The sequence below is a fragment of the Oncorhynchus clarkii genome, chromosome 14 (genome assembly GCF_045791955.1).
Source record: "Oncorhynchus clarkii lewisi isolate Uvic-CL-2024 chromosome 14, UVic_Ocla_1.0, whole genome shotgun sequence".
Classification (NCBI taxonomy): domain Eukaryota; kingdom Metazoa; phylum Chordata; class Actinopteri; order Salmoniformes; family Salmonidae; genus Oncorhynchus; species Oncorhynchus clarkii.
Window position 1 is genome coordinate 31,444,719 of NC_092160.1, and position 26,546 is coordinate 31,471,264.

The following is a 26,546-nucleotide window of genomic DNA, read 5'->3' on the forward strand; positions in this document are numbered from 1 at the left end:
TGTCTCCTCTCCTGTCTCCTCTCCTGCCTCCTCTCCTGTTCTCCTCTCATTTTCTCCTCTCCTGTTCTCCTCTCCTGTCTCCTCTCCTGTTCTCCTCTGGTGCTGAACAGGCTAGGAGTTATCCATGGAGCTGAACAGGCTGGGGGTTATCCATGGTGCTGAACAGGCTGGGGGTTATCCATGGTGCTGAACAGGCTGGGAGTTATCCATGGTGCTGAACAGGCTGGGGGTTTTCCATGGTCCTAACAGGCTGGGGGTTTTCCATGGTCCTAACAGAGTACACTTGGAGCTCATTCCATGGTGCTGAACAGAGTACAGTGGGAGATTTGCCCATAGTGCTGAACAGAGTACAGATGGAGATCTGTCCATGGTGCTGAACAGAGTACATTTGGAGATCTGTTCATGGTGCAGAACAGATTACAGTTGGAGATCTGTCCATGGTGCTAAACAGATTAGAGTTGGAGATCTGTCCATGGTGCTAAACAGATTAGAGTTGGAGAGGTATGTGGCAGGGTCTACAGTCAATCACGGACTATAAAAGGAAAACCAGCCCCGTCGCGGACCAGGATGTCTTGCTCCCAGACAGACTAAACAACTTCTTTGCTCGCTTTGAGGACAACACAATGCCACTGATACGGCCCACTACCGAAACCTGAGCAAAACATTTAAACGTGTAAACCCTCGCAAGGCTGCAGGCCCAGACGGCATCCCCAGCCGCGTCCTCAGAGCATGCAGACCAGCTGGCTGGTGTGTTTACGGACATATTCAATCAATCCCTATCCCAGTTTGCTGTCCTCATGCTTCAAGAGGGCCACCTCGACATCAGTAAAAATGACAATTGTTGTTTGCACACATCAATCTTTAGGAAGCCTACAGATGGGAATACCATTCTGAGGGCAGACAGCTTTCACCCCATATGGCCAATTCCAAAGAGTCCGCAGAATTTGCGATCAGGAAACAGACTACAGTGTCAAATCTGCTGAATTGGAGAATCGCTTCTTGAATCGGGGCTATAGCGTTCAGGTCCTGAAAGATGCAGGTATAAGGGCTGGATTACTTGACAGAGAGAACTTGTTGCGAAGTTGAGTGCCTCGTGATACATCAGAGAGAGTGTATTCTGTTACATAATAGAGCACTGAAGCAGAGAACATTTAAAAAATAATTGGTGAATCATCCAAAGGGAATCATCCAAATCATCCAAAGTGATACGCTACTACGCCAAGTCTTTCCTGAGCCACCAGTATGCTTTAAGAGATGTCCTACCCTAAATGACAAATTAGTCTACAGTTATCTTCCGGGTGACTCTCAAAAAACTTGGCTTGACCACAAACCCAAGGGCTCTTTTAAATGCAACCATTACAGTAATATGGCACAGAAGAAGTATTTTGTTGACACAGCTTCCAAAATCAGTATTACATCAAGCATTTCATTAACTGTAAAACCACTCATGTCATCTATAGATTGGAATGTCCACAGTGCAAGGTGTTCTACATTGGAATGTCCACAGTGCAAGGTGTTCTACATTGGACGGACAAAGAGACGCCTTCAAGACCGCTTAGCAGAACACAATTACGCCATAGGAAATGAAGACTATCCCATGGCAAGGCACCACAAGTCCTTACACCATGGCAAGGCACTACAAGTCCCTACACCATGGCAAGGCACTACAAGTCCCTACACCATGGCAAGGCACTACAAGTCCCTACACCATGGCAAGGCACTACAAGTCCCTACACCATGGCAACCCTGCCTCCCTACAAGCTATGGGTATTGATCATATTCCGGCCTCTATTAGAAAAGGGGACCGTCTTAAACTGTTAAACCAAAGGGAAAGTTTTGGGATTTACAAACTACAGGCCACTAAATACCCTGGTTTAAATGAAGATATGGATTTATAAACTACAGGCCACTAAGTACCCTGGTTTAAATGAAGATATGGATTTCTCACCCTTCCTGTAGGGTCGTGATGGGTCCATTTGCTGTCATCTAGTGGACATTTTGCTTAATTGCCCTCAGCTATGTTTAGACTGTTGTTGTTCATGTTTTGCTGTGTTCTAGTGTACTATGGAATATATTACTTTATTATTCTTGACACTTCTCCCAGTCATATTTAAGGTTAGAACTACATTTATATTTGTTCTGATACTTCTAGCTTGGAGTTGTATTTTTATGATAACACAGCTACAGTATTTCACCTTTTAATGTGTATAGTATTGCTTACTAGGTGTGTCTAATCAATTGTGTAACCACTCCCTCTTCCAATTAGGGCTAATTGGAAAAGCTGTTCTAGAGACATTGTATTCTTTTCATTTTTTTTTTGTACTCCCTGACGAAGGCCATGCAGCCGAAACGCGTCGGTTTTTAAAACTTTGTTTCTATTGAATATGCCATACTAATAAAGGCATATTAATTAATTATATGAAGAGTGCCTTGGTCCTCCTTTCTTTTTGAGGGCCATCATTGTTCCTGTTCCCAAGAAAGCTAAGGTAACTGAGCTAAATGACTACCGCCTCGTAGCACTCACTTCCATCATAATGAAGTGCTTTGAGAGACTAGTCAAGGACCATATCACCTCCACCCTACCTGACACCCTAGACCCACTCCAATTTGCTTACCGCCCCAATAGGTTCACAGACGAACCAATCGCAATCCCACTGCGCACTGCCCTAACCCATCTGGACAAGAGGAATACCTATGTGAGAATGCTGTTCAGCGACTACAGTTCAGCATTTAACACCATAGTACCCTTCAAACTCGTCATCAAGCTCGAGACCCTGGGTCTCGACCCCGCCCTGTGCAACTGGGTACTGGAATTCCTGGTTGTGAGGGTAGGTAACAACATTTCCACCCTGCTGATCCTCAACACTGGGACCCCACAAGGGTGCATTCTCAGCCCTCTCCTGGACTCCCTGTTCACCCATGACTGCGTGGACATGCACGCCTCCAACTCAATCATCAAGTTTGCAGACAACACTACAGTGGTAGGCTTGATTACCAACAACGACGAGACGGCCTACAGGGAGGAGGTGAGGGCCCTCGGAGTGTGGTGTCAGGAAAATAACCTCACACTCAACGTCAACAAAACAAAGGATATGATCGTGAACTTCAGGAAACAGCAGAGGGAGCAGCCCCCTATCCACATCGACGGGACAGTAACGGAGAAGGTGGGAAGTTTTAAGTTCCTCGGCGTACACATCACGGACAAACTGAATTGGTCCACCCACACAGACAGTGTGGTGAAGAAGATGCAGCAGCGCCTCTTCAACCTCAGGAGGCTGAAGAAATGTAGCTTGTCACCAAAAACACTCAAACTTTTACAGATGCACAATCGAGAGCATCCTGTCGGGCTGTATCACCGCCTGGTATGGCAACTGCTCCGCCCACAACCGTAAGGCTCTCCAGAGGGTAGTGAGGTCTGCACAACGCATCACCGGGGGCAAACTACCTGCCCTCCAGGACACCTACACCACCCGATGTCACAGGAAGGCCAAAAAGATCATCAAGGACAACAACCACCCGAGCCACTACCTGTTCACCCCGTTATCATCCAGAAGGCGAGGCCAGTACAGGTGCATCAAAGCAGGGACCCGAGAGACTGAAAAACAGCTTCTATCTCAAGGCCATCAGACTGTTAAACAGCCACCACTAACATTGAGTGGCTGCTGCCAACATACTGACTCAACTCCAGCCACTGGACAACTTGATGTAATAAATGTATCACTAGCCACTTTAAACAATGCCACTTCATATAATGGTTACATACCTTACATTACTCATCTCATATGTATATACTGTACTCTATACCATCTACTGCATCTTGCCATCTTGATGTAATGTATCACTAGCCACTTTAAACAATGGCACTTTTATATGTTTACATACCCTTCATTACTCATCTCATATGTATATACTGTAGTCTATACCATCCACTGCATCTTGCCATCTTGATGTAATGTATCACTAGCCACTTTAAACAATGGCACTTTTATATGTTTACATACCCTACATTACTCATCTCATGTGTATATACTGTACTCTATACCATCCACTGCATCTTGCCATCTTGATGTAATGTATCACTAGCCACTTTAAACAATGGCACTTTTATATGTTTACATACCCTACATTACTCATCTCATATGTATGTACTGTACTCTATACCATCTACTGCATCTTGACTATGCCGTTCTGTACCATCACTCATTCATATATTTGTTTATGTACATATTCTTATTCATTCCTTTATACTTGTGTGTATAAGGTTATTGTTGTAAAATTGTTAGGTTAGATTACTCGTTTGATATTACTGCGTTGTCGGAAACAAGAAGCACAAGCATTTCGCTACACTCGCATTAACATCTGCAAACCATGTGTATGTGACAAATTACATTTGATTTGATTTGATCTGTCCATGGTGCTGAACAGAATAAAATTGGAGATCTGTCCATGGTGCCGACAGAGTAAAATTGGAGATCTGTCCATGGTGCTGAACAGAGCACAGTTGGAGATCTGTCCATGGTGCTGAACAGATTAGAGTTGGAGATCTGTCCATAGTGCTGAATAGAGTACAGTTGGGGAACTGTCCATGGTGCTGAAAAGATTAGAGTTGGAGATCTGTCCATGGGACTGAACAGATTAGAGTTGGAGATCTGTCCATAGTGCTGAATAGAGTACAGTTGGGGAACTGTCCGTGGTGCTGAACAGAGTACAGTTGGAGATCTGTCCATGGTGCTGAACAGATTAGAGTTGGAGATCTGTCCATGGTGCTGAACATTTTGAGGATGCTGCAGCAGTCACAGTCTTGGGTTTCTGTCCTTGGGGCTGAGTATGTTATGTACTGAAACTGTAGTGGCTAGCCATGAGTTGCTGTCCATTGATCTGAACAGCTGCTGCTGTCTTGTTATGGCCATTATGGGCCTACTGATCGCTGCTGTCCTGGATGGTGGTTCTGTACATGCATGACTGACATATCTCTTCATCTTCCTCTGTGTCTCCCTACAGTGGCCCAAACCACCTGGAAGTGTGTGTGTCTGTGTGAACGTGTGTGAACTTGTGTGTGTGTGATCGCTGTCTCAGAGAAACCTACTCTGCAATACATAATCTACACTGAACAAAAACCGTGAGTACACAATACCTACAGTACACTATTCACAATAATTATCTACAGTAATCTATCCATCATCATTACATAGAGTACACTATTCACAATAATTATCTACAGTAATCTATTCACCATCATTGTCTACAATAATCTATTCACCATCATTATCTACTGTAATCTATTCACCATCATTTAGCTTTTCAGAGGGAGCGATTGTGAGCGAACTGTGTTGCATAGGGTTGTCACAACAGCAGTATTGCAAAACTAGTAAGTAAGGAATATCTGGTATGGTAGTTTGGCATTAGAGGTACGTTGACAATCTACTGTAGTATGATCCAGATTACCAACTGATCCTCAGAGTGTCCCTAGTTTGTCTTTGGAAATAATCAAACTCAGCTGTTCACTCTGTGATGAAACTATATTTACCAGGATGAAAGAGTATTTACCAGGATTACAAGACTAGTGGCAATGCCCCAAACATTTCTGAGACACTTCTAACCCAGGTAGAACAAAACCCAACCATGTTTTTTCACATCTCTAATGTCTCCCATTTATTAAATGGATGGTTGTGAAAAAATATTTGACTGCAAAAGTGGTTAAATATATATACGTGACAATTTAAACAAAAAAAGTGCAAAGTAATGCCTGGCTGGAGGGGGATGGGCAGCATAAACCCATGTAACCCAATAATGCAAGCTCTGATATTGCTAGATCAGCATAAGAAAATCTTATTAACCATCTAGGAAATATAGACCTGTTAACACAGAAATACAATGGGCAGAAATATCAACTATGAATATTTATGATGAATATATGCTTTACTTTTTGGTAGCTGATTACTAGACAACTTTCCAAGTCAAGTTCTCTCTCATTCAGCTCTAAGGAAAACAAGAGGGCTCAGACATCGGAATTAGATGTTTGTGTAAGGTTGATTCAAAGTCTGAGTTAACCAGGGGCCAGTTTCCCGACAGCGATGGAAATTAGGCTTACGAGTGTTTTAACCATGTATCTTTCCTACAACAGCCGATGATGTAACATGCATTTTGCAAAAGTCCAGTTCTGAAGTTATCGGCGGTCACAGAGAGAGGGATAAACCATGGATTCTACAGTATGTTTAGCAGAGATCTTCTGTGTATAAAGTGATGCGGGAGGGCTAAATGGCATCTAACGAGTAACGACGCACTTAACTGTTCTGCGAGAGGCCTAAGGCAGGCGTTAGATTCCGAGCGTGTCAAGTGCAACGTTAATAACGATGGTTTTGGGAAACATCTCATAGAGTGCCTCCTGAGTGGCGCAGCGGTCTAAGGCATTACATCGCAGTGCTAAAGGTGTCACTATAGACCCGGATTTGATCCCGGGCTGTATCACAACCGGCCGTGATCGTGAGTCCTATACTGTGGCATACAACTGGCCCAGCTACTTAGTGTAGGTCATAGACTACAACTATATAAAGTGTTGTTTGTGAGGGATGTAGAACAGCTCCACACACATTTACATTTGAAGATGATCCCTGGGCTTCGATGGACAGTAAAACGGGTTTCTGAGGAGGTGGAGCTGGTGAAGAATGGTAATCAGCCATGGCTAGTTGTAAAACATGTACTTAAGAGGACAACGCACGCCAGCACTTTCCAGATGTCATTTTGACTGTTGAATGGCCTCCTGACATGTGGCAGTCCAGTTTCATGGTGTTTCTGTCTGTAATAACTGCCAGAGGGGAGGGAGAGTCAGGATGGAATTGACATTGGAGAGGCATAGTAAGTTGAAAACCTGCCTTATGCGCTTGTCATCATGTGTGGTTGCATCCTCCCCTTTCTCCAAGTCAAAATGTATGTCCTCCCCTTTCTCCAAGTCAACATGTATGTCCTCCCTGTCTCCAAGTCAACATGTATGTCCTCCCCTGTCTCCAAGTCAACATGTATGTCCTCCCCTGTCTCCAAGTCAACATGTATGTCCTCCCCTGTCTCCAAGTCAAAATGTATGTCCTCCCCTTTCTCCAAGTCAACACGTATGTCCTCCCTGTCTCCAAGTCAACATGTATGTCCTCCCCTTTCTCCAAGTAAACATGTATGTCCTCCCTGTCTCCAAGTCAACATGTATGTCCTCCCCTGTCTCCAAGTCAACATATATGTCCTCCCCTGTCTCCAAGTCAACATGTATGTCCTCCCCTGTCTCCAAGTCAACATATATGTCCTCCCCTGTCTCCAAGTCAACATGTATGTCCTCCCCTGTCTCCAAGTCAACATGTGCTGCAACTGCAGGGCAGACAGCCAGGATGGTGGACATGACTGTCTGGAAGAAGCTCAACCTGAACAGAATAAGAGTGCACTGGAACATCCCAGTATGCATCATGAATGCAGTTAGCCAACGGAAGGTCATGTTGGATTCAGGAAGTCGTATTGTACTAGCCATGAATCAAAGATCACTTCTAAATGATAAGGGGTAACTTAAAACACCAATCCTGGAGGCACAAGTTATACCACATTGGAGTCAAGTTGTAGAGCTATGGAGAGGGTGTCAGAGTCCAGGGTTGGGTTCTCTTTCCTTTCATTGGAGCCTCCCAGTTGCCTCATTGATCCTGAAAGAATACTTGGTGTTGCCATGCCAACATAATTTCAAGAGTAGGGGCTGAACACATAACATCCACAGAGGAACTGAAAATAAGTATCGTTTTCAGTGTCTGAACCCACTTGTTTCCCTTAGATTAGATTAGATTCCAAAAGCCACAACATCATAAACCCTATGTGACTGTATGTATTGTTGTCAGACAGGAACATACATAGCTGAATGAGAGAACATTTGACTTGGATAGTTTTTTATTAATCAGCTTTCAAAAAGAAAAACTTACATTCATCATAAATATTCATAGTTGATATTCCAGCCTATTGCTTCTCTGTGTTTACAGGTCGATATTTCCTAGACGCTTTAATAACATCTCCTAATGATATATATCCTAATGTTATATATCCTAATGTTATATATCCTAATGATATATACCCTAATGATATATATCCTAATGTTATATACCCTAATGATATATACCCTAATGATATATATCCTAATGTTATATACCCTAATGATATATACCCTAATGATATATATCCTAATGTTATATATCCTAATGCTATATACCCTAATGATATATATCCTAATGTTATATACCCTAATGATATATACCCTAATGATATATATCCTAATGTTATATATCCTAATGCTATATACCCTAATGATATATATCCTAATGTTATATATCCTAATGCTATATACCCTAATGATATATATCCTAATGTTATATATCCTAATGATATATATCCTAATGTTATATATCCTAATGATATATATCCTAATGTTATATATCCTAATGATATATATACTAATGTTATATATCCTAATGATATATATCCTAATGTTATATATCCTAATGTTATATATCCTAATGATATATATCCTAATGTTATATATCCTAATGCTATATACCCTAATGATATATATCCTAATGTTATATATCCTAATGATATATATCCTAATGTTATATATCCTAATGATATATATACTAATGTTATATATCCTAATGATATATATCCTAATGTTATATATCCTAATGTTATATATCCTAATGATATATATCCTAATGTTATATACCCTAATGATATATACCCTAATGATATATATCCTAATGCTATTTATCCTAATGTTATATACCCTAATGATATTTATCCTAATGTTATATACCCTAATGATATATATCCTAATGTTATATACCCTAATGCTATATATCCTAATGATATATATCCTAATGCCCCTCCAGCCAAACAACTTTGCAGTAAAATATATTTTCGCAACCATCCAGTTCATAAATAGACATAAGATATATTATAGGATTGTCCACTAGCCTTTACAGTGTATCTCATTGTGCTTACAAGAACCGCATGATACATTGCCATGGCTGGAAGGGTTGTCAGGCTGTGTGTGTGTGTGTGTGTGTGTGTGTACATGTTTTCCTACATTACCAGGACCCCAATGTCCTCACATTTCTACCTAATATCCTGACAAGATAGGAAAACAAGAACTGTTAAAGAAAAATTCAGGTCTATTGAAAAATTCAGGGCCTTGTTAAAATGCTATTTTAACCTTAAGAGTTATGTCTAGGGTTTTGGGGTTAGGGTTAGAGTTAGAGTTAGAGTTAGGTTTAAGGTTAGGGGTTAGGGTTAGGGTTAGGTTTAGAGTTAGGAGTTAGGGTTAGGGTTAGGTTTAGATTTAGGGGTTAGGGTTAGGGTTAGGTTTAGATTTAGGGAAAATAGGATTTTTAATGATGAAAAAATGTTACACTCCAAAAAGTCCAGAAATTTCACAAAAACGCAGCTGTGTATGTTTCTACATCAGTTCCACACGGTGTCTCCTGCTGCCTGATCAATCGTTCTGCTGTAACAATACTTTTATAATGAGTCACAACCAATTAAACAAATCGCTGTATGTCTGTGTAACTATGCTGTCAACATTTTTTTTGCTTAAATTATTTATTGACCAGGGCTCACTTTAAAAAGAGATGCAGGGCCTCGTGTTTGTTAGGGCCTCGTCTCTGAAAGATTTACGGCCAGTGGAGACTCCTCAGAGGAGGAAGGGGAGGAGCATCCTCCTTAGTGAATTTCATAAAAATAAAAAGTGTAAAACATTTAAAAAGTTATCCTTTTTAGATTAAACTATACTAAATATATTAATGTCACCAAATAATTGATTAAAACACACTGTTTTGCAATGAAGGTCTTCAGTAGCCTCAACAGCACTCTGTAGGGTAGCACCATGGTGTAGCCGGAGGACAGCTAGCTTCCTTCCTCCTCTGAGTACATTGACTTCAATACAAAACCCAGGAGGCTCATGGTTCTCACCCACTTCCATAGACTTACACAGTAATCATGATAACTTCTGGAGGACGTCCTCCAACCTATCAGAGCTCTTGTAGCATGAACTGACATGTTGTCCACCCAATCAAAGTATCAGAGAATGAATCTAGAACTGAAAGCATAAGCTACAACTAGCTAGCACTGCAGTGCATAAAATGTGGTGAGTAGTTGACTCAATGAGAGAGGAAGACAATTGTTGAACAGTTTTGAGAGAGAGAGACAGAGAAACCTAGCTATGTATATACATTTTTCACATTCACTTTCACTTACTTATCTAGCATCAAATGCAGCTAGCTAGTTTAGCCTATTCAAACACTCGGCTCAAACAGAGAGGGAGGCTATGTTACCTAGCTGGCTATGGCTATCCAACAATGGAACTCTTCCAAGTCAAGGTAAGCTTTTGGTTTTATAAATGTATTGACACTGAGGCCCGTCAGTGTAACTGCTAAACTGCTTGCTAACTGTACACTGTACTGCATGATTGTAGCGGGTTTACACATTTTATTTTTGACCTTTATTTCATGTGTTAGTTCTAGTTTGAACAGTTTTTAACAAATTCATTTCTTCAAAAATGAAGGAGAAGCAAGATAGAGAGAAAAATATTTAATCATTTTTCTTCTGTTTTACTTACTTAGCTAGCAAATACAGCTAACTAGTTTAGCCTACTCAAACACCCTGCTCAAACAGAGCGATGATATGTTAGCTAGCTGGCTATGACTAACGAACACAACACTGGAACGCTTCCAAGTTAAGGTAAGCTTTTGGTTTTACTAAGTTATTGCCACAGTGGCCCGCTGATGTAACTGCTAAACTGTTTACTGACTATATACTGTAACGTTACTACATAATTGTAGAGGGTTTACTAATGCGTTAATTATATTAGCTATGCCGACTATGACGTTACTTTAGCTAATATGGTGACAATGATGTAGCCTGTGAGTAGCGGTCAGTGGTTATGTTGTGGTTTGGCTTGGAAAGGTTGTTTCGCCTGGTCACATACAGCTGATGTGCTGTGCATTAAAGTCCACAAATGAAGGGAAAAGGTGAGGGGGGGAGAGATTATTGATATGAGATGGAATACAATGTGGCTGCTAAGAAAGTGAACTGTGTTAACGTGTGATCAGGGGCTTATTCATTCCGCCGATTCTGTTTAAAAAAAACAAGAAGCAAACAGAACACAACGGGGATAAACATACCTGAATTTGTCCAATAGAAACTCTTGTTTGCAACTGTTGGACTGATGATTAAACCCTACAGTATATCAGCTAGATGCAGGTAAGAGTGTGCAAGGCGGTATTGAATGTCACTGTCTGACCATGTGTCTGTCTGTCTGTCACCTCAAAGTTGTCTCTCGACCTGTGTTGTCAACTTTCATTCATAGGATAGGATAGCAACCTCATGATGGTTATAGGGAGAATGTGAGTATCATGTAGTAGGCTAAACTTATCACTGTTATATTGAACTGGGTGAATGGAATATGAATGAAAGGCATCCAATATGCTGTAATATAAATAAGGCCATGCTCATGAAAAACAAAAGCATCCTCCCTCACCATAAAGCCACCGAATGACGCATATTCAATTACTTTGGCTCTCAACCAAGCTATACAGCCGACCGTAAACATCAAAGTAGAAGCTGGAGATGTTAGACTGACTCACCCATAAAGGCAGTGTTGTGGTGTGTATCGGGGGTATAATAAGTCCCTGTTGTTTCTGCAGTTAGAGGAAATACTGTTGAGAAAGGGGTTTAGACATGAGTCTAATGCTGTTGAGAAAGGGGTTTAGACATGAGACTAATGCTGTTGAGAAAGGGGTACAGACATTAGTTTCTTTCTAAACTCACACACACACACACACACACACACACACACACACACACACACAAGTCTCTCTACAGATAAACAGTCTGCTATAGTTTTGACAGAGGACAAGTCTCTCTACAGATAAACAGTCTGCTATAGTTATGACATAGGACAAGTCTCTCTACAGATAAACAGTCTGTTATAGTTATGACATAGGACAAGTTTCTCTACAGATAAACAGTCTGCTATGGTTATGACAGAGGACAAGAGTCTCTAAAGATAAACAGTCTGTGCTAGGGTTATACACACCATGACTGACCCACCGCCAAACCGGTCATGCTGGAGGATGTTGCAGAAGCAGAACATTCTCCACGGCGTCTCCAGACTCTGTCACGTCTGTCACATGTGCTCAGTGTGAACCTGCTTTCATCTGTGAAGAGCACAGGGCGGAAGTGGCGAATTTGACAATCTTGGTGTTCTCTGGCAAATGCCAAACGTCCTGCACGGTGTTGGGCTGTAAGCACAACGCCAACCTGTGGACGTCGGGCCCTCATACCACCCTCATGGAGTCTGTTTCTGACCGTTTGAGCAGACACATGCACATTTGTGGCCTGCTGGAGGTCATTTTGCAGGACTCTGGCAGTGCTCCTCCTGCACCTCCTTGCACAAAGGCGGAGGTAGCGGTCCTGTTGCTGGGTTGTTGCCCTCCTACGGCCTCCTCCACGTCTCCTGATGTACTGGCCTGTCTCCTGGTAGCGCCTCCATGCTCTGGACACTACGCTGACAGACACAGCAAACCTTCTTGCCACTTGTCTCATGCTACCACTAGAGTGAAAGCACCGCCAGCATTCAAAAGTTACCAAAACATCAGCCAGGAAGCATAGGAACTGAGAAGTGGTCTGGTCATCACCTGCAGAACCACTCCTTTATTGGGGGTGTCTTGCTAATTCCCTATAATTTCCACTTGTTGTCTATTCCATTTGCACAACAGCATGTGAAATGTATTGTCAATCAGTGTTGCTTCCCAAGTGGACAGTTTGATTTCACAGAAGTGTTATTGACTTGGAGTTACATTGTGTTGTTTAAGTGTTCCCTTTATTTTTGAGCAGTGTATTTTGGACTCGTACAATACCTTGCTGGTACCTGCCGTAATGCGGATAATCCATTGGTTTCTGTTCCCAGAACACAGCTAGAGATAAGACTTGACTAGACAGGGATTAACCAGTAGTGAGAATGCAGAGAAACCTTCTCGCACAGATATTTTCGCTAAGGTCTTCCACTCTAAAAATGCTTCCTAAATGACACCCTATTCTAGGGCATTCCTCAACCAGGGCCCCAAAAGTGTGTCATTTGGGATGGAGTCTAAGGGGTAAAGGATTACCCTTTATCCAAGCCGTTAGAACACCTGGTGTTTGAAGTAGGATCAAGTATTGAGTTACCTGCTGTCATGTGACCTGATTCAATACTGTACTGTAGTTATTCTTCTCAATACAACCAAAGCATTACAGAGTACAGAATTCAGCCAGTCTGACTTCACAGGGAGAAGTGTAGCCAGCCTGCCTGCTGAGGAGCAACACATGCGTTTCTTTCTAGCGGGTGAGTTTCCCCACTGTCTTGGCTGCAAACAGTCAGAGACCCATCAAAGCCTGTGTGGAGCCACTGAGAGAGAGAACGTTTAAGGGATGAAACCTACCAGTGTGATCCCCTGTCCTTCTCCGTTAGATTCCTGTCTTCTACAGTACATCCCACCAACTCTTCTTCTCTCTACTTCTCCCTTTGGAGCTGTATAGAGATACCTGTGTTGGGGTACTGTAGAGATATATAGAGATACCTGTGTTGGGGTACTGTAGAGCTGTATAGAGATACCTGTGTTGGGGTACTGTAGAGCTGTATAGAGATACCTGTGTTGGGGTACTGTAGAGCTGTATAAAGATACCTGTGTTGGGGTACTGTAGAGCCAGATATACCTGTGTTGGGGTACTGTAGAGCCAGAGATACCTGTGTTGGGGTACAGTAGAGCTGTATAGAGATACCTGTGTTGGGGTACTGTAGAGCTGTATAGAGATACCTGCGTTGGGGTACTGTAGAGCTGTATAGAGATACCTGTGTTGGGGTACTGTAGAACCAGAAATACCTGTGTTGGGGTAGCGTAGAGCCAGAGATACCTGTGTTGGGGTACTGTAGAGCCAGATATACCTGTGTTGGGGTACTGTAGAGCCAGAGATACCTGTGTTGGGGTACTGTAGAGCCAGAGATACCTGTGTTGGGGTACTGTAGAGCTATATAGAGATACCTGTGTTGGGGTACTGTAGAGTTGAATAGAGATACCTGTGTTGGAGTACTGTAGAGCCAGTGATACCTGTGTTGGGGTACTGTAGAGATATATAGAGATACCTGTGTTGGGGTACTGTAGAGATATATAGAGATACCTGTGTTGGGGTACTGTAGAGATATATAGAGATACCTGTGTTGGGGTACTGTAGAGATATATAGAGATACCTGTGTTGGGGTACTGTAGAGATATATAGAGATACCTGTGTTGGGGTACTGTAGAGATATAGAGAGATACCTGTGTTGGGGTACTGTAGAGCCAGTGATACCTGTGTTGGGGTACTGTAAAGCTGTATAGAGCCAGAGAAGCTGTATAGAGCCAGAGACACCTGAGTTGGGGTACTGTAAAGCTGTATAGAGCCAGAGAAGCTGTATAGAGCCAGATACCTGAGTTGGGGTACTGTAAAGCTGTATAGAGCCAGAGAAGCTTTATAGAGCCAGAGACACCTGCGTTGGGGTACTGTAAAGCTGTATAGAGCCAGAGAAGCTGTATAGAGCCAGAGACACCTGAGTTGGGGTACTGTAAAGCTGTATAGAGCCAGAGAAGCTGTTTAGAGCCAGAGATCCCTCTGCATTACTTATATACAGGTCAAAAGGATGAAGCTGCACTTTTCAAGCACTGCTAGTCTTTACTAGACCGTCCATTAAAGTCACATGCATTTAACCACAGGAAGGTTTCTTTATGGGGAAATTGCTCTGAAGACATTCTGAATCTTGGCCAGGTCTTGGGAACTTTTAGCAGGCAGAGATTTGTGATCTCAATGGAACTTCCTGGTTTAGACCCATCTTGAATATATGTCACGTTAGAGGCCAGTTTCTTACATCTATATGTACCTTTTTCCTGACTAAAGAACTCAATGCAGTCCATCACCCAATGTGGGGCAGCAGGTAGCCTAGTGGTTAGAACTCAATGCAGTCCATCACCCAACGTGGGGCAGCAGGTAGCCTAGTGGTTAGAACTCAATGCAGTCCCATCACCCAACGTGGCTCAGCAGGTAGCCTAGTGGTTAGTACTCAATGCAGTCCCATCACCCAACGTGGGCCAGCAGGTAGCCTAGTGGTTAGTACTCAATGCAGTCCCATCACCCAACGTGGGGCAGCAGGTAGCCTAGTGGTTAGAACTCAATGCAGTCCATCACCCAACGTGGGCCAGCAGGTAGCCTAGGGGTTAGTACTCAATGCAGTCCATCACCCAATGTGGGGCAGCATGTAGCCTAGTGGTTAGAACTCAATGCAGTCCCATCACCCAACGTGGGGCAGCAGGTAGCCTAGTGGTTAGAACTCAATGTAGTCCCATCACCCAACGTGGGCCAGCAGGTAGCCTAGTGGTTAGAACTCAATGCAGTCCATCACCCAACCTGGGGCAGCAGGTAGCCTAGTGGTTAGAACTCAATGCAGTCCATCACCCAACCTGGGCCAGCAGGTAGCCTAGTGGTTAGAACTCAATGCAGTCCCATCACCCAACGTGGGGCAGCAGGTAGCCTAGTGGTTAGAACTCAATGCAGTCCATCACCAAACCTGGGCCAGCAGGTAGCCTAGTGGTTAGAACTCAATGCAGTCCATCACCCAACCTGGGGCAGCAGGTAGCCTAGGGGTTAGAACTCAATGCAGTCCCATCACCCAACGTGGGGCAGCAGGTAGCCTAGTGGTTAGAACTCAATGCAGTCCATCACCCAACCTGGGGCAGCAGGTAGCCTAGTGGTTAGAACTCAATGCAGTCCATCACCCAACGTGGGCCAGCAGGTAGCCTAGTGGTTAGAACTCAATGCAGTCCATCACCCAACCTGGGGCAGCAGGTAGCCTAGTGGTTAGAACTCAATGCAGTCCCATCACCCAACGTGGCTCAGCAGGTAGCCTAGTGGTTAGTACTCAATGCAGTCCCATCACCCAACGTGGGCCAGCAGGTAGCCTAGGGGTTAGTACTCAATGCAGTCCATCACCCAATGTGGGGCAGCATGTAGCCTAGTGGTTAGAACTCAATGCAGTCCCATCACCCAACGTGGGCCAGTAGGTAGCCTAGTGGTTAGAACTCAATGCAGTCCATCACCCAACCTGGGGCAGCAGGTAGCCTAGTGGTTAGAACTCAATGCAGTCCATCACCCAACCTGGGGTAGCAGGTAGCCTAGTGGTTAGTACTCAATGCAGTCCCATCACCCAACCTGGGGCAGCAGGTAGCCTAGTGGTTAGTACTCAATGCAGTCCATCACCCAACCTGGGCCAGCAGGTAGCCTAGTGGTTAGAACTCAATGCAGTCCATCACCCAACGTGGGCCAGCAGGTAGCCTAGTGGTTAGAACTCAATGCAGTCCATCACCCAACGTGGGCCAGCAGGTAGCCTAGTGGTTAGAACTCAATACAGTCCATCACCCAACGTGGGCCAGCAGGTAGCCTAGTGGTTAGAACTCAATGCAGTCCCATCACCCAACGTGGGGCAGCAGGTAGCCTAGTGGTTAGAACTCAATGCAGTCCATCACCCAACGTGGGCCAGCAGGTAGCCTAGTGGTTAGAACTCAATGCAGTCCATCACCCAACGTGGGCCAGCAGGTAGCCTAGTGGTTAGAACTCAATGTAGTCCATCACCCAACGTGGGCCAGCAGGTAGCCTAGTGGTTAGAACTCAATGCAGTCCATCACCCAACGTGGGGCAGCAGGTAGCCTAGTGGTTAGAACTCAATGCAGTCCATCACCCAACGTGGGCCAGCAGGTAGCCTAGTGGTTAGAACTCAATGTAGTCCATCACCCAACGTGGGCCAGCAGGTAGCCTAGTGGTTAGAACTCAATGCAGTCCATCACCCAACCTGGGCCAGCAGGTAGCCTAGTGGTTAGTACTCAATGCAGTCCATCACCCAACCTGGGCCAGCAGGTAGCCTAGTGGTTAGAACTCAATGCAGTCCATCACCCAACGTGGGCCAGCAGGTAGCCTAGTGGTTAGAACTCAATGCAGTCCATCACCCAACGTGGGCCAGCAGGTAGCCTAGTGGTTAGAACTCAATACAGTCCATCACCCAACGTGGGCCAGCAGGTAGCCTAGTGGTTAGAACTCAATGCAGTCCCATCACCCAACGTGGGGCAGCAGGTAGCCTAGTGGTTAGAACTCAATGCAGTCCATCACCCAACGTGGGCCAGCAGGTAGCCTAGTGGTTAGAACTCAATGCAGTCCATCACCCAACGTGGGCCAGCAGGTAGCCTAGTGGTTAGAACTCAATGTAGTCCATCACCCAACGTGGGCCAGCAGGTAGCCTAGTGGTTAGAACTCAATGCAGTCCATCACCCAACGTGGGGCAGCAGGTAGCCTAGTGGTTAGAACTCAATGCAGTCCATCACCCAACGTGGGCCAGCAGGTAGCCTAGTGGTTAGAACTCAATGTAGTCCATCACCCAACGTGGGCCAGCAGGTAGCCTAGTGGTTAGAACTCAATGCAGTCCATCACCCAACCTGGGCCAGCAGGTAGCCTAGTGGTTAGAACTCAATGCAGTCCATCACCCAACGTGGGCCAGCAGGTAGCCTAGTGGTTAGAACTCAATGCAGTCCATCACCCAACGTGGGCCAGCAGGTAGCCTAGTGGTTAGAACTCAATACAGTCCATCACCCAACGTGGGCCAGTAGGTAGCCTAGTGGTTAGAACTCAATGCAGTCCCATCACCCAACGTGGGGCAGCAGGTAGCCTAGTGGTTAGAACTCAATGCAGTCCATCACCCAACGTGGGCCAGCAGGTAGCCTAGTGGTTAGAACTCAATGCAGTCCATCACCCAACGTGGGCCAGCAGGTAGCCTAGTGGTTAGAACTCAATGTAGTCCATCACCCAACGTGGGCCAGCAGGTAGCCTAGTGGTTAGAACTCAATGCAGTCCATCACCCAACGTGGGGCAGCAGGTAGCCTAGTGGTTAGAACTCAATGCAGTCCATCACCCAACGTGGGCCAGCAGGTAGCCTAGTGGTTAGAACTCAATGTAGTCCATCACCCAACGTGGGCCAGCAGGTAGCCTAGTGGTTAGAACTCAATGCAGTCCATCACCCAACCTGGGCCAGCAGGTAGCCTAGTGGTTAGAACTCAATGCAGTCCATCACCCAACCTGGGGCGGCAGGTAGCCTAGTGGTTAGAACTCAATGCAGTCCATCACCCAACGTGGGCCAGCAGGTAGCCTAGTGGTTAGAACTCAATGCAGTCCATCACCCAACGTGGGCCAGCAGGTAGCCTAGTGGTTAGAACTCAATGCAGTCCCATCACCCAACCTGGGCCAGCAGGTAGCCTAGTGGTTAGAACTCAATGCAGTCCATCACCCAACGTGGGCCAGCAGGTAGCCTAGTGGTTAGAACTCAATGCAGTCCATCACCCAACGTGGGCCAGCAGGTAGCCTAGTGGTTAGAACTCAATGCAGTCCATCACCAAACCTGGGCCAGCAGGTAGCCTAGTGGTTAGAACTCAATGCAGTCCCATCACCCAACCTGGGCCAGCAGGTAGCCTAGTGGTTAGAACTCAATGCAGTCCATCACCCAACGTGGGCCAGCAGGTAGCCTAGTGGTTAGAACTCAATGCAGTCCATCACCCAACGTGGGCCAGCAGGTAGCCTAGTGGTTAGAACTCAATGCAGTCCATCACCCAACGTGGGCCAGCAGGTAGCCTAGTGGTTAGAACTCAATGCAGTCCATCACCCAACCTGGGCCAGCAGGTAGCCTAGTGGTTAGAACTCAATACAGTCCATCACCCAACCTGGGCCAGCAGGTAGCCTAGTGGTTAGAACTCAATACAGTCCATCACCCAACCTGGGCCAGCAGGTAGCCTAGTGGTTAGAGTGTTGGGCAAGTAACCGTAAGGTTGCTGGATTGAATCCCTGAGCTGACAAGATGAAAATCTCTCCTTCCACCCCTGAACAAGGCAGTTAGTTAACCCACTGTTCCCTGGTAGACTGTCATTGTAAATTCAAATTTGTTCTTAATGTAACGGACTTGCCTAGTTAAATAAACAGTGGAAATGTACCAAATGGCTCCCTATATAGGGCCCTATAGTTTACCAGAGCCTTAGTCTGGTATAGTCCACGATAACGGGAATAGGGTGCCATTTAGGATGCAAGAACAGAGTGGGTGTTATCTGAGTGGATATAGGGTGTCATTTAGGATGCAGGAACAGAGTGGGTGTTATCTGAGTGGATATAGGGTGTCATTTAGGATGCAGGAACAGAGTGGGTGTTATCTGAGTGTATATAGGGTGTCATTTAGGATGCAGGAACAGAGTGGGTGTTATCTGAGTGGATATAGGGTGTCATTTAGGATGCAGGAACAGAGTGGGTGTTATCTGAGTGTATATAGGATGCCATTTCTCTAAATGAATCAGCGTCACAAGCTCGTCCATGTCACAACTCTGTCCTGTAATGAGGAGATCTGTAACACTGGGTGACTCTGTTCTTCTCTCTCTCTCTAATCACCAACCTAATGAAGCTATTATGGCTTCGTCCCAAATGGCATCCTATTTCCGATGTAGTGCACTACTTTTGACTTAATTTGAGTTTGAAAAATGAAGATTAGCTCAATTAGATATCGTTCTTTCTGTGTCACTTCTCAGACCTTTAGCATCCTGAATCAGCACTGTTTGGCTGTCTAAGCAGCGGACGAAAGGACAGATGAACACACACACACACACACACACACACACACACACACACACGCGCACACACACACACACACACACACACACACACACACACACACACACACACACACACACACACACCTCACACACACCTCACACACACACACACACACACACACACTTCACACACACACACACACACCTCACACACACACACACACACACACCTCACACACACACCTCACACACACACCTCACACACACACACACACACAACTCACACACACACACACCTCACACACACACACACACACACACACACACACACACACACACCTCACACACACACACACACCTCACACACACACCTCACACACACACCTCACACACACACACACACACACACCTCACACACCACACACACCTCACACACACACACACACCACACACACCTCACACACACACACACACACACACACACCTCACACACACACACACCTCACACACACACACACACACACCTCACACACACACACACACACACACACACACGCGCACACGCACACACACACACACACACACACACACACACACACACACACCTCACACACACCTCACACACGCACACACACACACACACACCTCACACACACACACACACACCTCACACACACACACACTCACACCTCACACACACACCTCTCACACACACACACACACACACACACACACACCTCACACACACACACACCTCACACACACACACCTCACACACACACCTCACACACACACACACACACACACCTCACACACCACACACACCTCACACACACACACACACCACACACACCTCACACACACACACACACACACACCTCACACACCACACACACCTCACACACACACACACACCACACACACCTCACACACACACACACACACACACCTCACACACACACACACACCTCACACACACACACACACACACACACACCTCACACACACACACACACACACACACCTCACACACACACACACACACACACACCTCACACACACACACACACACACCTCACACACACACACACACACACACACACCTCACACACACACACACACACACACACCTCACACACACTTTCATAAATCAATGATGGACTCCTTTAGTGAGCTGCCATGTGAAATGGACTTGAATCTGAAGTGGAGAAATACCGTGACATCATTACATCAGAGATAAGAGTCCGTGAGTGTCTGTGTGCCCATGCATGTGTGTCCGTGAGTGTCTGTGTGCGTATTTGTACATGTCCGAGACAATATTATTTGCCAACAAAAACGGTGTTTTATAGAAACCCCAAATCACATTGATGTGACAAACTGCAGCACGTAGCTCTGGGTAATGCTTATTTACTCCAGAAGAGGGTTGGGGGATTTGACATTCAATTGAGCCTGAGTTTGGATTGTAGGTAGAGGAAGTATTTGTACAAAAGACAGGACAGAGAGAGAGAGAGACGTAGAAAAAGACAGAGACAGAGAAACAGAGACAGAGGGAAGAAGAAAGAAGACAGAGAATGAGAAACAGAAAACAAGAGAATGAGTGTAGAGAGATGCAGCATAAGAAAAATAGAGAGAATGAGAGACAGAAATGGATGTTGTAGGATACAGACCCAGGAGTATATACAGTACACACTGTTACTCACCACCCCTCTACCTCTCCTCTCTCTCTCCACCTCTCCTCTCTCTCTCCAACTCTCCTCTTTCTCCTCCTCTCCTCTCGCTCTCCACCTCTCCTCTCTCTCTCCACCTCTACTCTCTCCCTCTACCTCTCCTCTCTCTCCACCTCTCCTCTCTCTCTCCACCTCTCCTCTCTCTCACCACCCCTCCATCTCTCCTCTCTCTCCACCTCTCCTCTCTCTCACCACCCCTCCATCTCTCGTCTCTCTCCACCTCTCCTCTCTCTCTCCACCTCTCCCCTCTCTCTCCAACAATCCCCTCTCTCTCCAACAATCCCTCTCTCCACCTCTGCTCTCTCTCTCGCTCTCCTCTGTCTCCTCCACCTCTTCCCTCTCCTCCCTCTCTTCTCTCTCTTCTCTATCCTCTCTCTCTCCTCTCTCTCCTCTCTGTCCTCTCTCTCTCCTCTACCTCTTCCCTCTCCTCTCTCTCTCTCTCTCTCTCTACCTCTCCCCTCAGGCTCTTAAATCTTCTGCAATAAAAAGCAGACCTGCTCGATGCTCAATGAGTTGCTATGGTGACATCTGACAGAGAAATATGTAAATCATCATGTGACCATCACTTTTTCATTAAACTGCCTTTCAAATCTCTCATGTGTTGTATTACTGAATATCATGTCATATCATAAGTTACAGTGTTTTATTACTGAATATCATGTCATATTATAAGTTACAGTGTTTTATTACTGAATATCATGTCATATTATAAGTTACAGTGTTTTATTACTGAATATCATAAGTTACAGTGTTTTATTACTGAATATCGTAAGTTACAGTGTTTTATTACTGAATATCATGTCATATCATAAGTTACAGTGTTTATTACTGAATATCATGTCATATCATAAGTTACAGTGTTTATTACTGAATATCATGTCATATCATAAGTTACAGTATTTTATTACTGAATATCATAAGTTACAGTGTTTATCACTGAATATCATGTCATATCATAAGTTACAGTGTTTATTACTGAATATCATGTCATATCATGAGGTAGTTATGTATAAATGATATATTGGACACTTAGGCCCTATATTCAACCTATTAGATAAAGGTAAAACACCCTATGGGTTCTCTCAGGAGGAGGTTACCACTTTAAAAACAAACTACCCTGCACGCTGTTGCTACAGTAATGGTCAATGGATATAGAGGTGAAACCACACCTTTCCTTATGGTTCTGCATAAACATCTGGAGGAAACATTTGGTGGCAGCAATAGTTGTATTGTTGCAGGGAGACGGAGGTAACTATAAACATAGTATTATTACTACTGAATATCTCTCTCCTCTCCTCTGTCTCTCTCAGATGGAGGTAACTATAAACATGGTATTGTTATTACTGAATATCTCTCTCCTCTCCTCTGTCTCTCTCAGACGGAGGTAACTATAAACATAGTATTATTACTACTGAACATCTCTCTCCTCTCCTCTGTCTCTCTCAGACGGAGGTAACTATAAACATAGTATTGTTATTACTGAATATCTCTCTGTCTCTCTCAGACGGAGGTAACTATAAACATGGTATTATTATTACTGAATATCTCTCTGTCTCTCTCAGACGGAGGTAACTATAAACATAGTATTATTACTACTGAATATCTCTCTCCTCTCCTCTGTCTCTCTCAGACGGAGGTAACTATAAACATAGTATTGTTATTACTGAATATCTCTCTGTCTCTCTCAGACGGAGGTAACTATAAACATGGTATTATTATTACTGAATATCTCTCTGTCTCTCTCAGACGGAGGTAACTATAAACATAGTATTATTATTACTGAATATCTCTCTCCTCTGCTCTGTTTCTCTCAGATGGAGGTAACTATAAACATAGTATTGTTATTACTGAATATCTCTCTGTCTCTCTCAGATGGAGGTAACTATAAACATAGTATTGTTATTACTGAATATCTCTCTGTCTCTCTCAGACGGAGGTAACTATAAACATGGTATTATTATTACTGAATATCTCTCTCCTCTCCTCTGTCTCTCTCAGACGGAGGTAACTATAAACATAGTATTATTATTACTGAATATCTCTCTCCTCTCCTCTGTCTCTCTCAGATGGAGGTAACTATAAACATAGTATTATTATTACTGAATATCTCTCTCCTCTGTCTCTCTCAGATGGAGGTAACAATAAACATGGTATTATTATTACTGAATATCTCTCTGTCTCTCTCAGACGGAGGTAACTATAAACATAGTATTGTTATTACTGAATATGTCTCTCCTCTCCTCTGTCTCTCTCAGACGGAGGTAACTATAAACATGGTATTGTTATTACTGAATATCTCTCTCCTCTCCTCTGTCTCTCTCAGACGGAGGTAAGAATAAACATAGTATTGTTATTACTGAATATCTCTCTCCTCTCCTCTGTCTCTCTCAGATGGAGGTAACTATAAACATAGTATTATTATTACTGAATATCTCTCTCCTCTGTCTCTCTCAGACGGAGGTAACTATAAACATAGTATTGTTATTACTGAATATCTCTCTCCTCTCCTCTGTCTCTCTCAGACGGAGGTAACTATAAACATAGTATTGTTATTACTGAATATCTCTCTCCTCTCCTCTCCTCTGTCTCTCTCAGATGGAGGTAACTATAAACATAGTATTGTTATTACTGAATATCTCTCTGTCTCTGTCAGACGGAGGTAACTATAAACATAGTATTGTTATTACTGAATATCTCTCTGTCTCTCTCAGACGGAGGTAACTATAAACATGGTATTATTATTACTGAATATCTCTCTGTCTCTCTCAGACGGAGGTAACTATAAACATAGTATTATTATTACTGAATATCTCTCTCCTCTGTCTCTCTCAGACGGAGGTAACTATAAACATAGTATTGTTATTACTGAATATCTCTCTCCTCTCCTCTGTCTCTCTCAGACGGAGGTAACTATAAACATAGTATTGTTATTACTGAATATCTCTCTCCTCTCCTCTCCTCTGTCTCTCTCAGATGGAGGTAACTATAAACATAGTATTGTTATTACTGAATATCTCTCTGTCTCTGTCAGACGGAGGTAACTATAAACATAGTATTGTTATTACTGAATATCTCTCTGTCTCTCTCAGACGGAGGTAACTATAAACATGGTATTATTATTACTGAATATCTCTCTGTCTCTCTCAGACGGAGGTAACTATAAACATAGTATTATTACTACTGAATATCTCTCTCCTCTCCTCTCCTCTGTCTCTCTCAGATGGAGGTAACTATAAACATAGTATTGTTATTACTGAATATCTCTCTGTCTCTGTCAGACGGAGGTAACTATAAACATAGTATTATTACTACTGAATATCTCTCTCCTCTCCTCTGTCTCTCTCAGATGGAGGTAACTATAAACATAGTATTATTAGTGAATATCTCTCTGTCTCTCTCAGACGGAGGTAACTATAAACATAGTATTGTTATTACTGAATATCTCTCTCGTCTCCTCTGTCTCTCTCAGATGGAGGTAACTATAAACATAGTATTATTACTACTGAATATCTCTCTCCTCTGTCTCTCTCAGATGGAGGTAACAATAAACATAGTATTATTATTACTGAATATCTCTCTCCTCTGTCTCTCTCAGACGGAGGTAACTATAAACATAGTATTATTATTACTGAATATCTCTCCTCTCCTCTGTCTCTCTCAGACGGAGGTAACTATAAACATAGTATTGTTATTACTGAATATCTCTCTCCTCTGTTTCTCTCAGACGGGTTAACTATAAACATGGTATTATTATTACTGAATATGTCTCTCCTCTGCTCTGTTTCTCTCAGATGGAGGTAACTATAAACATAGTATTATTATTACTGAATATGTCTCTCCTCTGCTCTTTTCTCTCAGATGGAGGTAACTATAAACATAGTATTATTATTACTGAATATCTCTCTCCTCTGTCTCTCTCAGATGGAGGTAACTATAAACATAGTATTATTATTACTGAATATGTCTCTCCTCTGTCTCTCTCAGACGGAGGTAACTATAAACATAGTATTATTATTACTGAATATCTCTCTGTCTCTCTCAGACGGAGGTAACTATAAACATAGTATTGTTATTACTGAATATGTCTCTCCTCTCCTCTGTCTCTCTCAGACGGAGGTAACTATAAACATAGTATTATTATTACTGAATATCTCTCTGTCTCTCTCAGACGGAGGTAACTACAAACATAGTATTGTTATTACTGAATATCTCTCTCCTCTCCTCTGTTTCTCTCAGATGGAGGTAACTATAAACATAGTATTGTTATTAGTGAATATCTCTCTCCTCTGTCTCTCTCAGACGGAGGTAACTATAAACATAGTATTGTTATTACTGAATATCTCTCTCCTCTCCTCTGTCTCTCTCAGATGGAGGTAACTATAAACATAGTATTGTTATTACTGAATATCTCTCTCCTCTCCTCTGTCTCTCTCAGATGGAGGTAACTATAAACATAGTATTATTATTACTGAATATCTCTCTCCTCTGTCTCTCTCAGATGGAGGTAACTATAGATTGTCTGTCTGTCTGAAGTGGTATTTTATTCCTTTCACTGTACCAGTACAAACCAGCGCCGTCAAAAGTAATAAGCTAAAGTTTTCATCATCTGTTACTTACGGGAACACTCAACCTTCCACTTGAAAGACCTGGGTTACGCCCCGAATGGCACCCAGGTCCCTTTATAGTGCACTACTTTTAACCTATGGACTATAAAGGGATTAAAGTGCCATTTGTGATGCACATCTTTGGTTTAGGCAGCAGGTTTTGTTAGCTGTCAAAACATGACTCAAACATAAAGCTCCTGTCACATCTTGTTTTGTAAATTAGATTGAGCTAACGCCAACATTTAGTGGCTTCTGGATATAGATACACATGCGTGTGTGTGTGTGTGTGTGTGTGTGTGTGTGTGTGTGTGTGTGTGTGTGTGTGTGTGTGTGTGTGTGTGTGTGTGTGTGTGTGTGTGTGTGTGTGTGTGTGTGTGATAAGGGCTCAGTGAAGCATGAAATAAGCTGGAACAGTAAACAAGGCTGATGTCCTGCTATTTCATAATTAAGCATGCACGCGCACACACACACACACACACGCACACACACACACACACACACAC

The 26,546-nt window shown here is 43.7% G+C and overlaps 1 protein-coding gene across 1 annotated transcript in view; it reads left to right on the plus strand.

Annotated features, from left to right (window-relative positions):
• LOC139366074 (FERM and PDZ domain-containing protein 3-like) overlaps positions 1-26,546 on the plus strand; it is a 224,388-nt gene that overhangs the window by 105,870 nt on the left and 91,972 nt on the right. Inside the window, exon 2 of the mRNA XM_071103162.1 lies at positions 5,002-5,119. The gene's annotated coding sequence lies outside the window, so the exon portion shown is untranslated. The remainder of the gene's footprint in view (positions 1-5,001; positions 5,120-26,546) is intronic.